We start from the raw sequence: 25,560 nt of genomic DNA, 5'->3' as shown, positions 1-25,560 counted from the left end.
TGTGCTTGCCAATTAGCTAACCATTCTGCAAATCAGAATGGAATTCAGATTGTATCTTGGTAAATGTATTGACTCTGAAGTGCTGCAAGGAGAAAAAAATAATTCTCTCCTCTTTCCCCTACTGTGGGCTTTAAATATGAACAAAAATCAGATCTGAGAATTGAGGAACCTTTTAATATACTTCCTTTCCTGAGTTCATACTCTATCTAGCCTAGACTACCGCAGTTAAAATCAAAAACTCCTATGGTAATATGACTTCAGGGGGCCAAATTCAGAGCAGCTGAAGGGCTTTTTACCAGTGAATATTGCCGTGCATTGTGAGGAGGGGTCACCATCAGTCACAGAATGGATTAAAGTGCAGGAGATGTGAGGCTGTTACCTTGCAGGGAGAAAAGCACTTACAGTGTATTGAGGCAACCCATGGCCCTCTTGGGCTCCTCTAATAAACACTTAAACATTGCATATATATATAAAAAGAGTTGCAGCATGACCTTTATTCTCTTGTATTAAAGAATGTGTTCATGTATGTATTAGTTTATGTGTGTCATAACAGCTTTCAAAATGGCTGAATGATATTGATTCAACTAAAAATACTATGAGAGAATAGCTAAAATTAGTTTGAATTTCAGTTTAAGAGAATCATAAAAATAATGTTGGTTTTATGTCACTGGGCAGCTAGCTGCAGTAATTCATAGGAGCTAACAGAACCCTGCATAAAGCTATTGTTTTACCCAGATTTTACTGGTATGGACTTAAAAAAAGTAGGCATGAGTCAATGCCAGAAATTGCCACCAAGATCAGCACCCTGGGCAAGAATATTTACAAGTGTGTTTCAGAGTCTGGGAATGTTTGCTTTAGATGGCTGGCAGTACTGTGCTTTATACTGCAGAGGATCAAAAATTCATTATGTTTGATTGGTAACACAGGGATGTAATAATACAGTGTTTCTCATTTTCTTGGAGAAGTGTTATCTAATTTGTGCTAAATTTTGCAGTTATGCTCCACATTGAGATGGATCAGAGGTGTGTAGCTGGGAGATGTGTAGCTGGGTTTTCTAGAAGGGAATCTGACTTGCACTGATGCATATGCATTATTTTGTACTAGCCTCGTGTGGTACTGCCTGCACATGCTGATGAAATGATCTGCCTGAGAGTTGTTAGAATTTGTATGGAAGGAACTGGTTTGTTTATATGTAGATCAGTTATTACTGCAAAGATAAATGCATGCATGGAAAATTGTTACCACAGATGGATGCTGGCTTCTGAAAATTTGGTCTTTAGAAGATAAACTTCATATATCATGTCAGAGAAATAAGTAAGATGGGGGCAAAACCACTACTGTGGGTTTTTTTTATTACGTTCTTCTTATGCCAATCAGTGTAATACACATTGCAAGAACTCAATACTATGCTTACCATGAAAAAACTTGGGATTTTGTCAGTGTCAAATCAGACCCTCACCCACATTCTCACTCTTTGCCTGACAATCATTACAAGAAATACCATGGTAAAATTTCCTTGCAGACATATTTTGTAAAATATGTAATATGTATTGGTAATTGCTATATGTTTTCCTTGTACTCTAATGTTTCTTTTCTCCTCTTGAACATGACTGCACACAAATAGCACCTCTTAGTTGTTTTTTTCCACTTCCCTATCTCTATTTAGAATTGTATCTATTTAACTGAGTGACTAATGTTCTTCTGGAAACCCAAAAAAGACAGATAGGATAATGGGAGCATGTGCTTCCTCTCTTCTCAATCAGGCATTAGCAGACCAGGATTCAGCTTTGAGTCTCATCTCAGTGTTCCCAAGGCTCACCAGTTCTTGTTCCTGTTTCAGTCCTCTGGATTTGGACTGCCTTGAGGCATCACAGAAACCCTGTGCAGGACAGAAGCATTTAAAAAGTCAGTCCTCCTTCTGATGGAACTTCTTGGTCCTCACTGGCTTCTTGGAGCAGTGGTTCATGTGGTTGTCTGCATTCAAATCAGGTGTCCTCTGGGGACAGTGTTGGATGGTGCAAGCACTAATGCTTCCTTCTGGGTAAATGTAACATCAGGAAACTGTATGCAAAAAAGGCCTTTTCCAAGGATTTGTCTGAAATTGAGCCAGTGAATCTTGGGTTCCACTGAGCTTTGACTGTTAATTTTTGTGGGTGGAGATGGTCAGGTCTCTCAGAAACAGGCTGGTAAATGTCACTTACTGCAATGACTGGTTCATAGTGTGTAAGTGGAGTCTACAGAACTAAAGTTAGGCTCATGGCTCCACAGAGCAAATGAGTTCCACATCCAGACACATATGCCCAGAGATGTATTTCAAATGAGACAGCAACGTCCTTCTAGACTAATTCTGAGAGACAGAAAGGAAATGTGAGCAAGAAAAATAAGGTCACACCATTATGTCTACTGATGACTTTCGATCTCTGGTGACTTTCCATCTCGGAACTTAATTTAAACAATAATAATTGTATTCTGTTACATCAAAATACAGTCATGACTGTTAGGTTGGCTTGCACTGCAGCAATGGGTGCTCAGCTCCAATTTGAAACAGAGATGGTCCCAGTTGGTGCTTGGAGGGTAATGCATTGATGATACCTTTTGGATGGAAACACTGTAAATAATTAAGAAGCAACTGAAAGTTGGTGAAGTAATAGCATTAATAAAGAAAGTTAATATTTATACTGAACCAGAAAAACATTTGCATAAAGTTAAAAAAAGCCTAAGCACTATTAAAAATTGTTAAGAGAGAATGCCTGACTGAGAGCTGACAGAAATAGTAGCAGTTGCTGTTTCTCCAGATTTTAATCAATCTTCTGTCAGTGTCAAATAGAAAACATGAATTTTTTTTGTTATTTGGAATCATACTCATGGAGAAATAAAATGTAATCCTGGAGTCTTTTTAAGTAGGATGTCCTGCAGTGTACTAAATAATTTGATTTGGAGAGAAAATATATCAAATATGTTTACATGTCATAAAAACAACATGAGATATTTTTCTTATTAGATTTATTACATATGTGCCTTCTTTGTGGAAAATGTGCTGCTTCTCTCTGTGTTATTGACATTTTCATTAACAAGATGATAGATGCTGCCTGAAACAAAATGTTTTGCTGAAGACTAGCAGAATTACTGTTTTAGGTTTGGGAAGAAATATCATCCATAAGGAAAATGCTACAATCTGTTAATGAAGCATTAATTAAATTTACAGTTCCAAATATGAAATTATTGTGCAATTACCTTTTTCAGGAGTCATTATTGTATTAGGGTTCTGTTTTGTTTATATTTGTCTTTTTTCACAGTGATGTCAACCAGCTCTTACAGTGTTCCTTTTCCTCAAATGTGTGTAACATCTGACTTTGGCCAACTTGTTCACTTCCACCTTGTTTTTCAATAGATGTCCATGTCTTTCTTTGTTTTATAAAATGCCAAGTCAATTGGAAAACCAATCCTAAGTAACATGGCAACTTGGAAGAGCATGTCAAAACCAAAATTGTTTAATTGTTCATTATGAACAATTCTGTTTACTGCAGATGAATGGGTTTTATGGTAAAACTCCAGCTGGACTATAAAACTTTCATCTTTGGACTATGTCCTAATGTGTTGTTATTAAGCTTTAAAAATCAATAAAACAGGGGGAAATACATTAAACCGGCAAAAGTTAAAATAACGTTGACAAACCAGCAGTTAAAAATTGTTGATGGAACAGCTGATGAATTTGCAGAAGAGCCTAAGATGATAAGGGTTGTTATGATCTATTTAAAACCTTTGTGAATTCATGCAGTATTGCTCTTCTGGAAGTAGCAAATCCAAATATCCTTACAGAAAGTCTTGACTTAGAACAAAGCTGATTAGTCATCCAATCCACCAAAATAGTTAAAGCAAGAGTCAATATATCTTGGAATATACACTGGAGAATTGATGCAGTTATTTGAAGGCATTTCAGCATGCATAAGGCACTGAATTACACTATAAACTATTAGGCAGCATGAGACTCCAGTAAAATCACTATTATTTAATGTGAAGCCTTAGCTGCATGTTACAGACACAAACTCTTGTAGAGCTCATATATTTTGGGGCATGACTTCTTTAAGATATATCTGAGGAAACTGAAAAATATGGTTCTGAAGAATATAAGAAGGGGGTAACTGTGTGTAGGGATCAACTCAGTAAAAGGGAAAGAAAGTGAAGTATGTCACATCTGTACTGATTTGTGGGGTATTTGTGAAGGATTTGTTTTGGGATGCAGGCTGGTTATTAAAAGAGGGCAAACACACCAGTTTTAGGGAAAAAACCTAGCAGTGATTTTGACTGGAGCAGTAATAAATGAACTAGGCTGTTACTTTTGAGAGTCTGAGAGATGTTTGTTTATCTTCTGTGGCTAGAAAACACTGTTTATGTAACCTGTTGTCCTTTCCCTCGAGTATCAAAGCAGTCCAGTGGTTCTGTGTCACCATGATGCAGAGGTAATCAAAGCAAACTTTCAGAGACTGTCACAACATTGTCATTATTTTGGCAGAGCATTGGAGATAATTCAGCAAAGAGGCAAAGAAACTCTGTGTTGATAACTAGGTTTCAGTCTGGACAGCTGAGTAGAAAGAAACAATCCCGAGTGATCCCATACCAGTTTAAAACCACCCTGCTGAGATTTTTATTGTTAGCAGAATACAGTGCCCAGATCATGAATTACTTCTAAACGAAAGCAATATCTGTTTAGCTTTTTTTTTCTCCCTCCCTCTATCCAACACTAACACTCCTAGAATCTGTGCTAAGGCACATGGAGAGGGTGGTGATTCAAGATGGCCAGCATGGCTTCACCAAGGGCAGGTCCTGCCTGACCAGCTGAGGGGCCTTCTGTGACAGAGTGACTGCATCTGCCGACAGAAGGGCTACAGATGGCATTTATATGGACTTCTGTAAAGACTTTGATACAGTTGCCCAAAACATGCTACTCCCTAAATTGAAGAGAGACAGATTTAATGGATGGACTGTTAGGTGGATGAGGAGTTGGTTGGATGGTCACATCCAGAGGGTAGTGGACAGCAGCTCAGTGTCCAAATGGAGGTCTGTGACAAGGGGTGTCCCTCAGGGGTCTGCACTGGCACCAGTACAGTTAATATCTTCATTAATGAGAGGGACAGTGGGATTGAGTGGACCCTCAGCAAGTTTGCAGAGAACACCAAGCTGAGTGGTGCAGTTGACCCAACTGAGGGATGGGATGCTGTCCTGAGGGACTGGACAAGCTGGAGAAACGAGCCCATGGGCACCTTGTGAGGGTTCAACAAAGCCAAGTGCAAGGTGCTGCACCTGGGTTGGACAACCCCCAGTAACAGTACAAGCTGAGGGATGGAGGAATTGAGAGAAGTCCTGCCAGAATGAATCGGGGATACTGGTAGATGAAAAGCTGGACATAACTGGAAAGTCAGTTGTATTCTGGGCTACAACAAAAGCAGCCTGGCCAGCAGGTTGAGGGAGGGGATTCTGCCCCTCTTTTCTGCCATGATCAAACCCCACATGGATCACTGCATCCACCTCTGGAGCCCCCAACATAAGAAGGACATAGGCGGGGAGGGGGTCTGCAGGAGGGCCATGAGCTCATCAGAGGGATGGAGCACTTCATGTATGAAAACAGACTGAGAGCTAGAGCTGTCAGCCTGGAGAAGAGAATGCTGCACAGACACCTTATTGTGGATTTTCAGTACCTTAAAAGAAAGCTGGAAACAGACTTTTTAGCAGGGCTTGTGTGATAGGACAAAGGGTAATGGCTTTAAACTGAAAGAAGGTCGATTTAGATTGGAAATAAAGAAGACATTTTTTACAATGAGGGTGATAAACTCTGGGACAGGTTGCTCACAAGGGTGGTAGATTTCCCATTCCTAGAAAGTGCTCAGCACATTCTGAACTAAAAAGACATTTTAATTAGTTTTTAATAACTAGCTACAAGGAGTTGAAAGGAAGGACTTCTATAACAAGTTACTATAAGCATAGTACAAGAAGTGTACATGCTCATACATGTAAGTAGTTTCTAACCCCAAGTTATTAATAAACAGATAAAGAAAAAATGACAGTCTGCATCGCTCAGCTAAGTTTGGCTGGTAAATAGAAAAGTGTTGTGGGACTCTTACATGTGATAGTGGCAGTAAAAAAGATGCAAGTGAGCATTTGAGCCTAATGTAGACACACTATTAGTTTGGATGACAATGTACTAATAACATTTAAATCCACATTTTCTGTAGTGCCTTTTAAATGATGTTTGTATCCTTGTGATTATTTTGTTATCTGTAGCTGCTCATTTTCATGGAGTCAGTTTTTAAACACTGACTTTTACACTGAGCCAGTTTTGACTAAAGCTCTGTAATTTGTTTTTTAAAGGTCTACTACACTAGAAACAAAACATAAATTTCTCTTATTTACAATAGGTTGACCAATAAGATAATTTTCTGTGATCTCATCCATAGAGGAATCAATTAAGAATTCTTGCTACATTCTAGCCCATTCCCTTGCTATTCATTTTGTATACCTTGATAGAAAATTAAACTCAAACACCTTCAATTTATATTTTTATTTGGGGGGAATTTACAAATATCTCTGTTTTAAGTGAACTTTGTGGATCTACACCAAATACTGTATCTTTTTCTTGCATATTGCAAATAGTTTGCGTTATGGGTGAAAAACAAAGCTCCTTGAATTATCTTGTGGATGCAAAATGACCAATCTGGGGACAGCTGGCTGACTACCTGAAAGGCACTATCATATTCTGTAGTCATTTGGGGCATTTCCTTGGTTTATTTCTTAATTTTTTTATTTATTGTTTTATAATCTGCCTTAGAAAGGTAGGCAACCATACTGGTTACAACACTGAATGATGGCTTAAATATTGAACAGCAAAGTAGTTAACAGTTTTCAATCTGTGTAAAGTAAAATCAGTTTCCCTAGTTATTAAGGATCATTGCAAGAATTTGCTAGCATCAATGACATGATTAAAGACCAGATTAACACCAGGTGTAGGTCCATGAAATTCCCAAGTGTACAAATTTACAAGCACTTTTTAAAGCATATATAATGATATAGCTAAAGGCTGTTGTTGGCAATCTGCTCCGCCCTAGCTTACTCATCCTCTGCTCATGCTGATGAAAACTTCAGTGCAGTAACTTCATGGCACATAATTCAATGATGTTAAAATAGGATAATTTATTCCCTTCTCTCTCACATTTTATTTCCTTCTATTAAATAAATTTCAGGCTTGGAAGTAACAAGGGAGTTAAGTTCGTGATCTGAATATAGCTGAGATTTACCTGCAGATTGCTTCCAGTCCCATCACATGTTCCTTCCATTTTCAAACTGCAGTTCTCTCTACTAATATCACATTAGTTTTTCATGCAAAGATTTTTAGGCCTTGAGTTCCAATCCTTTTTATTTTATTATGATCAGTCAATGCATGGAAGTCAAATCCTGATTTATTCCAGCCATTAGGTGGCAGAGATTCTTGGGTATTTGGACTGCAAGCACTACATTTTCCAGAAGCAGATGCTTCTGATGTTCCAATACACATCTTCACACAGTCAGAGCCACAGAACTGGTATGTCTTTCCTTGAAGAATGAGAGGGATAAGTACGGTTTCTCTCAGGAGGGAGAGGGAGGTGGCCTCAAGAGGTCCAATACACAGTCCTTTACAGGTGGAGTGGTCCTAGACTGACGTAACAATGGCCTCAGCATCATCTCTTACTTCAGGTTTTTTTTTTTCTCTTGTAGGACCTGGACTACCTGGCAGTTTCTCTGTAGATCCAGTAGGAGAGTTACACATGATGTAACACTAGATGAAGCTTGGTGTTAGGTTCCTTCCTGTTGCTTCATTGTTGTACAGGCACACAGGATTTCCAGTGTATGCCACCAAATACTGCATAGGCTAATGTTAGCCTAAGGCTAACTCAGTTATTTAAAATGCATATGCACTGCTGATAAAGTTGACACTGTAGATCCTTACATTAATTTTCTGAAAGTGTGTGGCACATTTTGAGAAGTAAAAGGAAAAAAAAAAGCTAAAAAATGCATTTTCAGAAGCAGTGAGTAATGGAAGGTTAAAGAGAGCCCAAGATGTTTGTTTCTGTTTCTTTTTTAAGCCCACTTCCCCAAATTGCTGAATAACAGTGTGTGTTTGAAAAAATGTGACTGCCCATTCCTAGCTGCATGTGTGTGTATTAGCTCATATGTGTGCCCATGCTGTTTCAGGGAGCAGACAGGACAGAGCCAGACTTGAGCTGCTTGAGGCATAATTCTCCTTCTCCCCAACCCTCTCATCCATGTCTCCTGTGACAAAAAATGACCAGTAGTGTTAAGTGACCTATACTACCACTCTCCACGTTGAGATCCTGAAATAGATTTTCCGTGTGTCTGATGTGAAAATCCTGACAGTGCCCTACAACCTTTTGCCTGAAGCATGCAGGAGAGCAAATAGCAGATATGGAGACACTGGAGCTTAAGGCAGAAGAAATCTGTCTGCAAAGCACCAGAAGAAGCACCTTTCCACATGGCAGAAAATGGCCTCCCCTGACAGGTTTCTGGAGTTGGCCAAAGCAATTGTAAAATGTACATCCTGCTGCACATGTGAAGTGCTTTCCCATCCAGGGTAACACAGAGTAACTCCACAACAAAAGAGTTGTTATTATTCTAGGAGATGCTCAATGTTATTTAGCAACAACATTAACAGACTCAGTACAATACAATACAAATAAGGCCAGAAGTTATAAGGAGACTTGTTTTGGACTTACATTTCAAAGACTTCTCTGTGGTTTTGAATATGAGTTATCATCTGAGAGTATTCACCAGGAAGCTTGTCTGAATATAATCAGAGGTCAGATCTCTTTTTATCCATCTGCCAAAATCAAAGATGTTTAGCATAAGTTGCTACTCTTGAAGAGTAGTTATAAATTAATCTGTTTTTTTTTAATTCAGCAAAATGTGTTTTTGGTAGAGTGGAATTAAACCTAATGAAGAACCTGCAAGCTCAGTCTGTCCACCAGCCTTGATGTGCCAGGGGTCAGAGGTTCTCCTGACTGAGATATACAGGTGTTTAAATCTCACTGGTGGTTGGTTTTGTTTTTTTTTTCTCCTTTTTTCTAACATAATCACTTAATAGAGTTGGAGAAATATTTTCTGAGTAAATACAGTAGTCTTTGTTTTCACTGCTGAAAGGATAACTTGGGAAGAATCTTGGTTCTGTAAATACAAGTAATGATGTTAGAGATTTGCTTAGAATCATGAAAACAGTTTAGGGAGAATTAAAAAAACATCAGTGTCAGAAATGAAAAAGATGTATTATACCAAAAGGTTCATTTTACCTTGTGGGAAACAACAGAGAAAAAAAAAATCTTAAGTTATCTTATTACCATTTTCGTACCTTATTGATATGGAAATGATTTTGAAATTTTTCAAATTTTGCTCTATATTTTCTAGATAAGTAGAGAACATACAGGAACAATATCTGCTTTTCTCTCTTTGCTTTTCTTTGGTGTTTTGCAGTGACTATGATAGAACACACATTCAGAGAGGGATTATTTTGTCCTGGTTCCATCCCAGCCCAATAAATTTCTGTTTTACTGAAGATTTCTGACAACCCTTGAGATAGCAATTTTAATTAATGGCCCAATTATTAAGAATATACCCACTCAGAGAAGCATTCTAAACAGCAAAATTGCAAAGGTTAATTGTTCAGATATAATTAGAGCCATACTCTATCCTAAAAAGTGCCTGTGAATTTCTACAGTCACACTATTTAAATAATTTAAATCCATCTTGGACTAATACCATTACTTCTAAAATCAAAATCTCCTCCATAGACCTTGGTTATCCTCTTGCTTATGATATTTTTGTTGTGTTATGAAGTCAGTATCTTCAAGGTAATAGGGAAACTGGTCTCATCTTTAAACAAACAAACAAAACCTGGGCAAACTCTTTAGAGGAGAAATGAAACAATTGCTTCTCTCTAGTGGTCATTCCCTTCAGACTTTGGAAGAGAAGGCAAAGCCTGCTTTCTATGCAGCAGTTTCCTGAAGATTAACTGCAAAATAATTACTACTTTTCAGTTGTGTGAATAAGTGAGGCACAACGCAAGAATAGTTGGAGGGGTGTTGAAAGACAGGGAGGAGGTGATGGTGTTAATGGAAAAGAAGTGGGTGGTAAATGCACATTAAAGACCCTGGGATATTAACCTTTGACTTGCGCATGTTGTTTATTTCATTCTTGATTAATGTTTTTAAAATTTGGAAGGAAAGGCACCTTTTGGCCTTTTAAACAATGCACACCTTCAGTAAAACACTTCTCTTTGTTTTGTATTTTTATTGGAAAGGGGAAAATCAAATTATGCTATTCAGGCTCCCAGCCATTTGACTGCATTTATAGCAGCAGTTGATGGCCTCTTATTTGGAGCCTGTGTGGTTTCATTGGGAGTGCAACACATGCTGCATTCATCCAGAGGATTAACTGAATTCTCTGAATTAGGAGGGTGACCTTGTCAAGCACAATGTGTTTGGAGATGTGACGTATTGGTTCTCCTTGCTTTTTAGTGAATTTTGATGTTCAGGCTGCTACCTTTATTATTATTATTATTATTATCATTAAATTCCTGAAGTTTGTAGGCTAGCTTATTCATGTTCCCTTTCTTATTTATGTTTTTGTGTGAGTACTGACAGTATTCTTAATGTGACAAGATGTCATTGTCTTCCAGATACTAGTGAAATCAGTGTTTTATGACTAATAGACAAAATTCTGCCTCTGCCACACCTGTAGGGTCCTGCTGCTTCCCAATGGAAACCATTTGCAAGAATCCAATTTGGCTTATAAACCTGCAGTCATGCATTGAGAAAGGCAGGCTCTAGGATGGATGAATTGGACTAAGTACTGCTCTGCTGACAGTCTTACTGCATTTCACATTTTAACTCACAGTAATAAGTAAATTGTCATCTTTGTATGTGACCTTGTCATATTTCCAGAGCTGAATCAGTGTGGTCAGTGCAATTTACTTGATATTGGTATTTTACATGACCCCCTTAAAAAAATCAAATTCCCACTTTCAGTGTGCAATATTAAAGAACAGATTTTTAAGGTTTTTAAAGGTCTTTGGGTACCAGATTCCCATTTAATTGTACAGTTCTCTGCTGTAGCTGTGAAATTCAAAGGTCTTGAAGGGGTAACAGTCCTCATTTTCATCTAATCCTTAATCCAAATTTCTTTTAGCAATACAGCATAATATATAGATACTGTTTTTTCTATAGATGTTTCTCCTTGCATTACATGACTGAAATGTCTCCTGCATATTCACCGACAATGAGCTTTGGTTTGAAAAATCAGAATAATGAAATGTTTTTTATTGTTATAGACTTTAGTCTATTTGCATAGCAAGCAGTTTTATTTCTGTAAACATCAGATATTCATATCTGTTATTTATGTAAATTTTTCTGTCTGCTATAGATTTGCAATCTTTGCATATTCTCTATTGAACTTTGATTATGCTGTTTGTAAAACACAGACAAGAATTTAAAGCCCATTCCTGACGATGATGAAGCATTTTCTTGCTTCTCAGAAGTGTACTTAATCTTTTCATTTTATTGGAGGTGGAATTTAAATAAATACATCTGGAAAGCTGTCTGAATGAGATTGTTTTTGTTTCTTAAGGACCTTTCAGTAAACGTAATACGACTGAAAAGAGCTGCTGTGTGTGAGACTAGTGGTGTTTGAACTGCTGATTGCTGGCAAAGGTTACTGGAGTGAAGACAAATGAATCCTTCAAGACAATTAAAAGTAATATAATTGATGAAACAGAAGCTGCTAATCCCTTCCAGTTTCATATAACTTAAGATTTAGGGCATCATGCCAGAGACATAAGATGCAGAGAAGGTGAAAGCCACTGCTAGAAATTTTGTATAAATGGTGTGTCTTCTGGGGAGGAAGGAACACCAGGAGCATCTCACACTAATGCTTTAAACACTCTGGTGGCTCCCTGTTCAATTCAGAATACACTTTGGGGTCCTGATCCTGCTGTTCTTAATGGACTAGGGCCTGTTTGGAGACCACCTTTGCATTTTCAGCCAGGATGCACAGGTTTAACAAAGATGCTGCTGTGATTACAGCATGGTGTGAAGCTGGGAGCCAAAGGCTGAGAGTTCTTCAAGCGTGGCTTGAGCAATCAGCAAAAGTGAGAGTGAGCCTGCTTATGGCACGCTGTGAAGGCCAGAATTTTCCCTATATATCTTCCCTCAGTGGAGAATCCAAATTAGTTTAATTCTCATAACAGGAAAGAAGTGAAAAGAGGAAAAGGGTGAAGTGGTAGGATGAAAAACCCCATGGCAGTAAAAAAAACCAAGGGAATGTAATAGGCATTTGCTGTTCTGGAAAGCAAGCTGGTTAAAAAAATATTAAACTTTCTGCTATTAATTAAAATAATTTGCATCCAAACAACCTTAAAATAGACATATTTCCCATCTTAGAAGAAAAAAAGAAGAAGAAGAAGAAGAAAGAAAGAAATCATCTCTGATTTCTTATCAATTTTGGTTTTTTCTTTTAAGATAAGACTTGCATGTTGTGTCATTCCAAATATCAGTTTTGGTCCTCTCACAAAAGTGTATATAAACTACAGGGTAGTTGAAGGGTCATCACTTCAGGTCTGCTAAGAGCAGTGTGGTTTCTGTATTAGCAAAGAAAGATTTAAGAGGAAAGAACAGCTGAACCTAGAGGTTGCAGCATTCCATTGGCAGAAACTGTTGCTGCCCTAAGCAGGTCAGCTGAACTTTTAATATATAGAATTTTAGCTTACCGTGCCACAACCAGAGCCTGGTTCTGTAACATTTTGTACTATGCTTCTACTTTATATTTACACGTAGTCAAAAAAAGATCACATTAGATAAGCCCATATAATTGGTAAATGTCCATGTAAATCAATCTTGGCTCTCTGTAGATTTGTTGCTGTAGAAGGAACTCAGCAAAAGATAATGGATATAATTGCCTCACTCCTTGTGCCAGGTCAGTGGGATGTGGACGTCGAAATCACTTTCAGCTTCTTAAATATTATGTATTTTCACACTCAAAGAATCAGGCTTACAGAGCAAAGCAAGATTTTTTTCTCTGAAATTCAGCACATTTTTACTATAGCTAATCTATGAGGGAATTAATGCTGTGGGAAGCAGGTATTTATATCGCTGTTCATTTGTGCAGTGTGTGCTTCTCCTGTAACATAGGGATTCAGGGAATCTAAAATGTGTTTAGTTATATCAACGGTGTTTTTTTGAGGTTTCCCAAGATAATGTTAAGAGAAAAAGCTCACATGGTGTTCATCTTTAAAATTATCTCTTCTCTTACCCATTTTCATGAAAGAATTTCTCTAGGCACACAAATAGATCAAGGCCAATACATAGTATTTAAAAATAGACCTCAAAGCAGAAGTATTCAAGATGGTTTTCATCCTCATCCACCTCCAATCTGACCATCACTCATAATATTTTCTCTACTAAGGATATCTCACGTTGTAGGGATAATGTGCTCCTCCTTCAGCCTCTGATCCTCAGGTAGTGATCTGTTAGCTCCAGCACTGTGGTGCCAAATTGGTACTTGTTAGCCATTAACATCCCTGGAAGATGATGTCTCTGAACAGCTGCAGGACTGAGTACCTGAGTCCTTCAGAGAAGAATAGGCTCCATCCTGCAGCAATGCTCCTGCAGTGTCACTGGGGCTACAGTGGGTGACAGTCCAGGGCTGTCCCTGCAGCTTCACTCTGACCCTCTCCTCTCCTGTGTGCTCCCCAGGGCATCCCTGTGTGCTGTGCCTCACTTCCATGTATACTATGAAAAGCTGATTTTCCAGCTCCAGGCAGTCGCACTTATTGCGGGCAATACAACTGTTTCTGAAGGCAATCTTCCTAGAAAGCTGCCTGGAAAGATGTGCAAGTGCTCTTGGCCGAGGTCAAACAAGGTCTGCTTTTCCCTCTTATAGTAGCTCTCTGTGTGGCAGTGGCAAAATCAGAGGACGAAGCAGAGAGGCATTATGAGGAAAATACTCTTTACTTAATGCATGCTGAGCTAAATGCTGGAAGCTGTTACCTGTGATAATACCTGGAGCACAGAGGTTACCTCAGGTGCCCACAGCAGTGCTGTGTCCCAGGGAACCCACCATCCAAACTGTCACAGAGATGCCAAAGTGACAACGATCACATGAATAGTTGGAGAGGGTGATGGGGTAAAGGGAGAGAGGTTAAGCTGGGACACAGGAAGAAAGGGAAATGGTCTTCTGCTGGCAGAGGATAGACTGGACCAACTACTCATTGTATAAAGCAATGAGACAAAAGACTTGATAGAATGAATGCTGTCTATTTTTAGCAGAAAGAAAATAGCTTCTGCATCTTTTACATAAGCAGGGGAATGCTATACATCTTTGTTTAAAATGAAGGATTTAATCTAGCTATCCAATTCAGCCAAAATGCCAGTAGGTTCCATAGATATCTTTAGAGATAGAGAATGACTTGGAGATGTCATGTCTGTGTCCTTTCCACCATATATCATAATGTCCTGGCAGCTGAAGCATGTTCTTGTGCAAACTCTGAGGATTGTGGGGAGGTCATGAGACACCCAGGGGAGAGTGTCAATTCCCTGCCTGTGTCATGCAGGGCCTGGGCTTCACTTTGGGATAGCAACACTAGGTCTCATTTCCAGTGATGTGATGGGGCAAGGCGGGGGCAGATCCCCAGCCAATTTGGATTTCAGTCTCAGAGGTGACAGTGCCGGCTGCGTGCACCAAAGTTGTTATCTTGTTACCATAACAACGTGGCACATCCTCTGCAGTCCAGGCACTCCATGCCTGGTGTGCAATGCTCAGCAGTGCTCTAACAAGATTCACTTTTATTTTACTCTTGGATTATCTATTGTTTGGGATAGAGAAGGAGCACAGGCATTGGTTTTTCTGACGTGTTTTGCTAGCTTGTCCTAAAACTCCCGGGTACAAGGGAACGGAATGTCCAGGTGGCACTGTTTTGCATTCCTATTTTGAAGATTTGGAAAATAAGTGCATAGCATATATATGTGCATGGACAGAACACAAATACAAAAAACAATTTAGCATATACAGGTGTTGAATATCACAATTACTTGTTTTTTGAGTTTTAATCATTGTTAGTAATAGAAAATATTGCTAGGGTTTTAATAGTGTGGTGTCCACATAGTATGAAGTAACTGAAAATTGGGCTGCTTTATCATGATGTGGCATAAATTATTAGTGCAGACCATTCTTCACTATAAACTCTCCAATTATTTTTTTTTTAAGGATCAGGATCAGGAATAACCTGCAAACAATGCCTTTTATTCTCTGTGCTTGGTCTGTGCTCTCTTATTCTGCAGACATTGAAGAGTCATGGCACAGGAAAATGTGAAAGAAGACAATTTCTGCTGCGTGACATCCCTAGCATTCAGGAGGACTTTTGTGTGCCTAATGTTTCATCCAGGCACAGTTCTTTACCATTGAGTCTAATTCTGTTATTTTATTTACTACCTCGCTATTTGGTAGTACTTAAAGTAATTTCTATGGGACCTGACCTTTTCTTGAATTCTCAAAAAGACTAAAACCCTTTTAAGGTGACTCCAATCATCTTTTAACACCTTGTCCTAAAATGCTCTGAGCATTATTGCAAAGCAAGAATAATAAAATGTTTCTTTTTAAAATAATGAGAAATGCATATTATGATTTTATTATAATTTTTCTCAGCTGAGTGGGTAAAATATTTTCCTGTTGACATTTCTGAAGAAGGCAAGAAAATTCTTGTTCAAGAGCAAGTTTATATGCAATGAGAAGCTGGAATAGCAACAGCAATCTTTGTAAATCTTAATGAAAGCTATAATCCAGAGGAATAAGTCTACTTCATAATAATAAATCACTACAATTGCCACCTACTCTTTCAAACCTACAGACCAGCAGCTCCAAAGCAGTGACTCGCTGTTTAGATATACCAGAGTCAAGAATTTTTCTCTCTGTGTGTAGACATTTATCACCCACTTACAATTCCTAACTCAAGCATCAACGTCAGAATTTTAACCACAATGCCTTGAGGGCAGATGGTCAGCATATTAATTTACTATTCAGCTGAATCAGTGCTCCCTCCAGTTGGTTTCTTCATTCAGCATGCTCTCCTGTGTGCCATTAAGCTTTATATATTTTGAGGAATTTTTTTGAATAACCCATCTTGAATAACTAGATGCATTTTACTCCTGCAATATATTTCACATATTCAATATTTTTTTACGTTGAGACAATAGTTCTCATATTTACAGCCTTGGTGGATTGGCAATGGGATGTTTACTACATCATGTTGCACTTGTCAAATGCAGCCTCTACCATTAGCAGGAGTCATTCCACAATATAGTAATTTGAGGCCACCAGCAGTATAAAAGTGCCTATTTTCCTATAATAGGAAACCTCTTTCTCCTGTTTGATCAAATTAGAGTCTGCTAAAATCAACAGACAGTAAACTAGCTGAGTTTTGAAGACTTCTAGAGTAATTCTGGTGCCTAAGCAGTCCAAAAGTTAGGTACTCATTTTCCAAGTTCCAAAATGCTAATTTCATCTTTTTTCAAACACATAATTAATCGTACCAGAATAGGCTTTTAAAAATTAAAACTATGTTATCATGAGGTATTTTAGTATTTAGTATTTTGAGCATTGAATTAAATATATGTACCAAATCTTTATTTTCTGATAAGAATGGGACAAGGGCCATGCACTTAAAAACACAGTGCTTAATTTCTTCAATGTTTATGTAATCATTTCTTGATTTTGGACAGCTATTCCATGCTACTACTGGCAATGGGAGTCATGCTAGATTAAAAAAATTAAGAAAAGAAAAAGTGAATTCTCAACCTGTTTGCATGAGAAAATTTAGCTAAGTTCAGGTCTTGGAAACAAAGGAAGTGTTAACACTCCTCTGGGCTCCTCTCCCACTTCAGCTAAGAAGCTGTGAAAAAATACTCTTTCAGGTCTTGAATGTGAATGAGTTAAACTCTCCTGTAACTAGGAAATCTTTTCAGAATCAGACAGAACCGAGCAGGTTTTCAGTTGGTAGTATCCCATTCATTCTCTCACTCCTTATCCTCCACATGCTGATTCAGCTTGTAACTGTTAAGGCTTTTGAAGTCTGATCAAAGATCCCACACTGGTTGCAGAGAGGTGGAAAAGAAGGAAGGCACCTTATCTTTTGTGCTCATTCAAGTTGCAGACTTTACTGCTCCATCACTCTCACCTAAACCAGAAGAAAAAAAAAATTCCTCTGGAACTGTGGTGGTATTTTAATTGTTCAATTATGACTAATCCAAGAGGTTGGCTAATGCTAAATTATTTTGTCCTTTCTGTTCATATGCTGATTGTTTCTCAAATCCTATTGCCTCAGCTCCCCAGTCTTAACTGATGCTTCTGTCTAAAATGCCTTGCAAGAAATATTGCTGATTACACCTGCATCACTACTCATGTGGGAAGAAAAAATTTTCTGGCCCGTGTTTAAAGGCCACACCTTATGAACCACTGATGCATTTTTAATCTTCCCATGTCATTGGAAAAATGAGAGAAGGGGAAAGCTTTTATTGTCATTGAATATAGTTCTCCTAAGTATGATCAAAAGCCTCCTTTTTGTACGAGGTCCTGCCAGTACAGTTCACCTGCCAGGAAGGAAGGACTGGCAGGGAAGGACTCTGCCCATGCTGAGTATTTTGAAAGAAACAGAAATATTTCTATAGTCTCTGGACTGATAGTAGCAGCTAAGGTACACTGGTAAAGCAGCCCTGGATAAATTATTACACTTTTCAGTTAACAAACTGATCAAGATACATTTTTCCACTGAGTTTGGAATAAGCTGGACAAGGTCTGTATTTTTGCTAACAGGTGCTCTCCTATTTATGTTGACCCCTGAGAATACCTGGACATTCAATTTTAAATTAGGGATGTAACCCCAATTTTTTTAATCAAACGCTTGAGTCAGTGACTCAAGCTACACCTTCCACTCGCGACTGTTAGCCCACAACTTTTATGGGCTTGTTGGTGCTTATATGCTTATTGCTAGTTTTCCACTCCTTCCACTTATCCCTAAATTGCTGGGCAGGATAAAGTTTTTAGTTCTGTTCTTCTTTTGAACTACTCCTCAGTTCTTGTGAGGAAGAAAGATGGGTCCCATGCCTGTTTTCCACATGACAAAGTTTTCTGAAAGCAGGAGCAGCCCTTGAAAGGATATCATAATGTACTTGGTAGATGGATGTATAACTACATCCCTGTGCCTTTCTCTTTGCTTCACAGACCATCTTCCCCAGCAGCAAGGGGAAGATGTTTCTCCTGCCAAGGAGCATAACACCAGGAAAGGTTATGAAGGATGTCTCTAACAAGACACTGGCGTAATTTTGCTCCCAGTTCTCTTAGTGAGAGTTTCTCACTGTCCAATCTGATGTCAGTACTGAAATGTACCAAGCTGACTAAAATGCTAGTCAGCAGCACAGTACCCACAAGCTGGCATTTTTCACTTGTCTCAGTGGTATTTTTTTCCTGCAGAAGAAAAAGCTAATGGTTTCTGTATAACTTCTGATGGTGGGTAAAGGCTGCATCCCACTGTTACTTCATTTCTATTCACACTGCATCTTGTGATTGCATGTGCAGTCAAAAATTATTATTTTTATCATCTGCAGCATGGCAAACAATGAGACTGCTCATCTGCAGCAAAATCTGCATCAAGCCTTGCACTGGGCTGTCCCAAGTCTGTGAAAATTGGGCAAAGTTCTGGGCAAAGCCTGGGGTCTGCAGAGTTCTGTTTTCCTTCACAGCCTTTTATTTAAATGGCTGCTGATAAATGAGGTACAGAAAATGGCATTAAAGTGACTCATGATGTCAGCAAACATTGCTGCTTGGAAATGTCACATTGCTGTCATTGCACAGAGAGAAAAGGACCCAGCATTAACTGGTGTATACAGTCAATAAGGAGAATTGATCCCTGATTGTTTCCTGCCCTTTGCAGAATAGAAGTTCTTTTGACCAGGAGAGATAAGGAGAGAAAAAGAAACATATAGTTGCATTTATTTTTGTTAATAATTTTTATATAAAGTAAAAATAAATATTTTTGTGACCTAAAATACAGTGCATTGAAATGTTTCCTGGTGAGAGTGATTAGAACAGCATGTAATAGTGTCTGACGAGCAACATGAATTCATTGACAACCAGCTGTAGAGTCTTACATATTTGATCTGTTTCTATTCCTTATGTTTTATTAATGCCATCCTTCAGTTCTAATAATGCCTTATTCTGTGCTTCTCAGTCAGCTACTGAGAAATTAATTTTCTGGGACTTGTTCCTAAGGAAGAAATGATGTGGGATTGAACCTGTCATTCCTGAGGAGCATTAACCAGACTTTGGTCTTGGGAGAACTCTTTTAGATTCCTCCATGCAACACACTTTTATAAGGGTAATAACATACAGTAAGAAACATATTCTGTGAGCTTTGTAGCTTTATATTTTGCTACACTGAAGTCTGGTAGGAGAAATAGGACCACAGTTGGGATATCTTTCTGTGGTAATGCACGGGATAATGTGGGGCCAGGTAGGGAGAGTGCAAGGACCCCCAACTCATTGCACAGCAATTAATGGGCAGAAATACAGCTAATCACCAGTTGTGGTAATGTATCATAGCTTTGTAGATTCAATGCCTCCGGGTCTATGTGTAAACCATGAAGGCCAGACCTCTGGTCAGCATAAAAAGTGAAAGACCAGGATGTAGCCTTGTTCACACCCTGCACTTCCTCTGTTGCTAGAGGAATTCTGAGGATGCTGAGAGGAAGTAGGGGAGCTTTGGCACTGGCTCCATCATGGGGCCTGGCCTCAGTGGGTGAGGGGATGGGTTTTGCTGCCTGTACTGCAGAGCATTCGACAATGCACTGATGACTGACACTCTGCTGTACTGGCTGTTACACCCAGAGCCTTGCCACAACCCAGAGCCATTGCCACTGCCACAGACCCTGTCACCAGGTATGGATCTCCATTTGGTCTGTCCTGATGTCTGCATACAGAGTCATTAAAAAACGTGGTGTGAGGGAAAGGACATATGGAGGCAGGAACCATGGCCTGACCTGATGAACCTTTCATTTCATTTAGGCTGCTTCAGCTGCAGCCAGTCTTGGCAGAAAGGGAGTGCATATAATTCTTAGAGTTTTTTTATACCTGCTTTTTTATTTTATTTTATTTTATTTTATTTTATTTTATTTTTTTTTTATTTTTTTTTTTATTTCTTCTCTTTTCATTTGTATTTGTTTCAAAATACATTTGATTTAAAGCTAACAGATTCTTCTAGTGAGATGGTTTCTGAGGGTCACCATTAAGGCAGAATGGGCAGGCCTGATTTAATAAAAATAAATGGCATTCACTCAGGTGTAACCATCCCTTATAGAGAACCCTACCTAACTGTGCCTTGGTGTTTCTGGGATACAATAAGCCAGCCAAAGTCTCCCCTTTATTTATCTTACAAGCAAGAGATGACACTTCTGAAAATGTTTGCTCAATTTGCTTTTAAAAGCAAACACTTGAAGGGGGGTTCTGTTTCTGCAGTACAAAGGTCACAAAATTTGGGCTGCAGGGGTGCAAACAGCAGGCTGTAAACCTTATGCTGTTTGTCTTTGGGATAATGTACCTTACAATGTCAATATGTGTTCTATTAATCAGAGGAGTGCTGTGTCCTTTTGCATGAAACATCTATAAAGTATGCATCTCCCTTTGTGTTTTAAAAGCAGTTTTAGCCTGATGTTTTAACACACAGGCGTATGGCAGAATTGATGTCACACAGCATGTCTTCATTTGTATTTACTATGTTGCACCACAGACCTAGTTTGTTTTCACATTGTAATCTACATTTGTGAGATGCTTTTCTGAAGTAAACATACACAATCAATGCTTTAAAAAATATTGCTTGAGGAAATAATTTTATTAATCCTATACACAATATCCTTCCTGTCATATAGTGGAATTTAGATGGCAGAATCAATAATGTAGTATTCACATGGGAATTGCTAATACACAAATTAGTGCATGGTGCTTCTGCACTTGGTAGAAAAAATACCCTGTGTTCCCTCAGCCTTTTATTGCTGTGCAATCAAAGAGAATTACGGGCATAAAATTCCAGTAAAATATAATGGAATATTTCATGAATTGCAATGTTTACTAACAAGAGAAGAAGTTGGTCTTTTCAAGCTGTGGCTGAGCAGAGCAGCAAGCAATACTTACGATAGTAATAAAAGGCAAATTATCAGTGTTTCCCTTTAAAGCCTATCATGGAGGTAAACTAAAATCTAATGCAATCTGGTAACATTAATGCACACTCTTTATCGTGTAGTGTGTGAACACTAGAATACTAATGGTTCATCATATTTATTCCACATAGCAATATCCTTTTGTGTTATTGAAAATGTAAAGGAATATAAATTAAATTAATGAAATAATTTAATTTCTAATGGTTACAGAATGATCTGAATACACCAAAGAAGACCCTGTGACTGCCTGCTCTAGTAATTGCTCAGTTGTATTCTTATTTTCATAATCAATGCATTACTCAGACTATCTTTAGTGGAATTTATTACCTCATTTTCAGTTTCATGGTACTTAAATATGCAGTAGGCAGTCCCACAGAAAATTGTGATCTGTAGAGCAAAGAATCATGGTGCCAGAGGTCAGAGTTCTTTGTTTTCATTCCTTTGAAATCTCTCTTTAATATTCTAAAAAGGGCAAAAAGCATGTAATTTGCATTTAAAGTACAGCTTTCCTGCATTACATCCCCTTGAATGTATCTTTTGGGTAGTGGACATTTATCATAGAATTCCTCTTGACTCTGGAAACAGTGCAGAAGGTAGCTGAAGAACCTTTGTAACTGTGCAGTACAAGGCAATAAATCTGAAGCTGCCACAGGATTACTATGGTAACCATCCAGCCTGTCGGTCTTCCAGCCGTACGGAAAGGTAGGTTCAATTTTCAGCTCGTCAACTCCTCTCCATGATTTACTTGTTGACACTGCACATTTGATGTAGTAGTGTTAATGCCCTCTTGCAGCACAAGGGACTAATACTGACACTGTTTTATATGGCAATGCACAGGAGCGACCCCAGGAAATCATTTAAAATTGTAGAATTGTATTCCTGTCAGCAAATGCATAAAGTGGCATAAATTGCCAGATTTCGAATCCTGTTTTAAGCTGCTTCAAGTTTGTAGGGAAGAAGGAACTGTCTTCACATGGCAGCATGCAGTATGAGCTTAGAAATGAGGTTAAAATTGCCTACTTACTTAAATATTTATAGCAGGGGATATGTGCAGGTCCTCCTGGGTTGTGTATCCCTGTGCTTGCACCCTTTTTCAGTTCCTTGCTGCAGGGATGGAGAGAGTTTTGGCTTGCACTGGGGTCATTTGTCTTCTTTGTCTTGTAGTATTCTCCATACTGATCAGATAATGATCTGTGGTTTTGAATAAGTATGGCATAAATGCTGTGTATGCCTCAAAACAGATTACTTGAAATGTTATGTTTTGCATTTACACACCCACTTACTTTCTCCCTAGGGCAGACTAAGGCTGTGTCAGGTGAGCCAAAGTACCCAGGGACTGCTGACTGACATCTCAATATTTTTGTTTTTGAAGCTGTCCCCCAGCTTTCTGGGGTCAATCCAAATAAGAATGGTGTTTAACTGAGCTTAAGGTGCCTTTGTTGCTGAAGAAAGGACAGAAACCCACACTAGTTTTTAACACTGAAATACATTCAGGAACATTGAGGCTTGTGAAGGCTGGTTTCTTAAGAATATTTGTGGGTGTGTGTGTGCATGTGTCATATGGAATGTAGTTTGATCCTTTCACATCTAGTTAGAGGTGAAATCTGGTTTTCTGAATGGGGATAAAGGCAATTTAGTCTCTGTTATCATATCTTTGATATGAGTGGATTCTTCCTTGTGTGTTGAAAGCCAGAAAAAATTTAGCTTTTCTCTCAGTGGGGGTACTGATCAAATTTAACATCTCTGCTCTGATTCCTGCTCTGATTCCTGTCTTCAAAAACACTGTAGAAACTTAGTAGATTTTTGATTTCCTCTCTCTGTCAAATTTGGTGGAAACGGACTGGTTGTTACTAAAGGTAGCAGAAACAGGAGGGAGTTTGTACCCCCTCACATATGCCACTCTGTAATCATCTTTGGAAAAAACCAAGTGGAGAAAAAACTCTGCATATAGCAATTGATATGCTGTTAGTCCAGTGTCCTTTGAAGCAGAGCTTCTTCACTAGAAAAGGTGTGGCTCAGATTGAAATACCTTTCTCAAGCCAAACCTTTCGCTGCTTAATATTGTCATTCACCCCATTTTTAATTGTAAGGAGGATTTCAAGATTTTCAGCTTAAAGGATCTTTAGATATCCTTTTCTTTCTTTCCCTAAAATATTCCCTAAGTTTCTTCTCAAAACAATATATTCATATTAAAGAGATAAACCAACCAAAGCACTGCTGATAGTAATGGAGATATGCAGCAACATAGCTGCATAAAATTTTACCCTTCTGTTGTTGTGAAAAATTTCACCTGCTGAAAAATATTTGTTTGCTCTCCTTGGGGCATAACTGCTATTTATCTGCTGGTAATATTCAGTTTGGTTAGTGTGAACACCACATGAAGGTAACATGGAAAACCACCAAACTGGAAATGTGCTGTCCTGTACTCCTTCTCACAGCTGAATCTGGATTGTCTTCTGAATGATAAGAGCAGAAGCAGGAGTGGACCCCTTATCAGACAGGCAGTGGCTCAGGCCATGTGCTCAAGTTTCTGTTCACTGAGAGCTGGAGTAAGTGATCTCTAACTAGGTGCTTTTTTCGTTTTTATTTCCACCAGTGGGGATTAGTTGCTGTTATTGGGAACGGCAATTTTGACCTTGGCTGGCTGCCAGATGCCCATCCAGCTGCTGTCTCACTCTTCCTTGTCAACAGGATGGGGGAAGAAAATAAACTCATGTACTGAGATAAGAAAAGGGAGGTAGCTCATGGATTACCATCATGGGCAAAACAGGCTTAAATTGGGGGAGATTAATTTAATTTTCTCCTAGTTAAAAATCGAGTAGGACAGTGAGAAAGAAAGACAGGACTAAAAACCACTTTCCCCACCTTCTTCTTCTCAGTCTCAGTTCACTTTTAGGTGTTGTACCTCTTCCACCTCCCAGCTGGTGCAATGGGCAATGGGAGTCGTGGTCACTTCACATCTCTGCTGCTCCTTCCTCCTCCCAGTCTTCCCCTGCTCTAGCGTGGGGTTTGTACCACAGGATACAGTCTCCCATGAACTGCTCCAGAGTGGGTCCTTCCCATGGGCAGCAGTTCTTCATGAACTGCCCCAGCTTTGGTAATACCAGTCAAAGCTGATAGTGATCAGCAGAGAAACGAAGACCAGCATGTTTCCTCACAGAGCAATGACTAAGATATGAGAAGCGGTAGGCACAAGAAGGTGTCAACTTCTCATTTCATGTTGGCACCATATATGTGTTATACCTGGTGAAATGATGAAGAAGTGTGTTTCTTCAAGGATAGCCTTCAAAAATATCATGTCTTCCTGGCCTTAATTAGACAGATCACTCCATCCCATGTGATGACTTAATCTCATGCTTGAGGATCATACTGTAATTTAGGACCATGGGCTTTATGAGGAAACGCTGGAAAAATACAAACACTGCATTTTATAAGGGACAGCAAGAAGGAAAATCTGAGAAAGGAATAATGTGTTTTTGTTTAAACATTTGACAGTGATAGATGTTGGCTAGTGTTGCTTTCCAGACCACAGTTGCTTAAAGGCAGTAAAGCTGACTTTTTCTGGCAGGCCATAGCTAGAGCATTGTTTGAGACATTGTTTCTTTGCTATAGTATTAAGTAGAAACTTAATAAGCATCCATATTTTTACAGTCCTAAAGCTCTATCTGGTCTGAGATTTAGTAGATATACCTACCTCTCTGGAGATGGATTTGGTTCTTGATGGAAAGGTGCTCGTAACTTTATTTGCATTTTATAATTAGAGCTATGTTCAAATAATCTTTTCTAGAAAGATGTTAAGACTTTGAAGATAGTGCTGATTTCCTAGCATGAACATGGTAGATAATTTAGTAAAAACCTTCTATTTTCTAGAATTGTGCATCTTCAGAATTTATCCTTTGCCATAGCATTGGGTTCTGAAATCTGAACTTTTGTTTAAAGAGAAAATGGTCTCTTGACTCTTATTGCTGCAAAAACAATCTTAAAAAATGTGAAGGGAAGTGTGCCTTCCTTCATGATCTTGACAAGGTGAAATATGAGAACCTAATTTGAGAGGTTATTAACTCTGAAACTTGGTGCTTTGATAATTTTAAGTCTTGTTCAACTACTTCAGAAAGGAAAGTGCTGTCCTTTTTAGCAGATGCTGCTTCTTTACTGGCCTGTACTCTCATCATTAATAGCTATATTGATTCAGTCATTTATTTTTGTATTTAATTCATTACAAAGTGCAACCACTGAAGAGGTTACATAATCCAGAAATCTTAGTACA

The 25,560-nt window shown here is 38.6% G+C and overlaps 1 protein-coding gene across 1 annotated transcript in view; it reads right to left on the bottom strand.

Moving 5' to 3' along the window:
* Positions 1-9,748, bottom strand: part of OSBPL8 (oxysterol binding protein like 8) — a 396,216-nt gene extending 386,468 nt beyond the window's left edge. The window contains exon 1 of the mRNA XM_083859008.1: positions 9,745-9,748. The gene's annotated coding sequence lies outside the window, so the exon portion shown is untranslated. The remainder of the gene's footprint in view (positions 1-9,744) is intronic.
* Between the last annotated feature and the right edge of the window lie 15,812 nt (positions 9,749-25,560).

The sequence above is a fragment of the Zosterops lateralis genome (genome assembly GCF_965231275.1).
Source record: "Zosterops lateralis genome assembly, chromosome: 4".
NCBI lineage: Eukaryota > Metazoa > Chordata > Aves > Passeriformes > Zosteropidae > Zosterops > Zosterops lateralis.
Note: the sequence above shows the minus strand (reverse complement) of the source record. Positions and strands in the feature narration are given on the sequence as shown.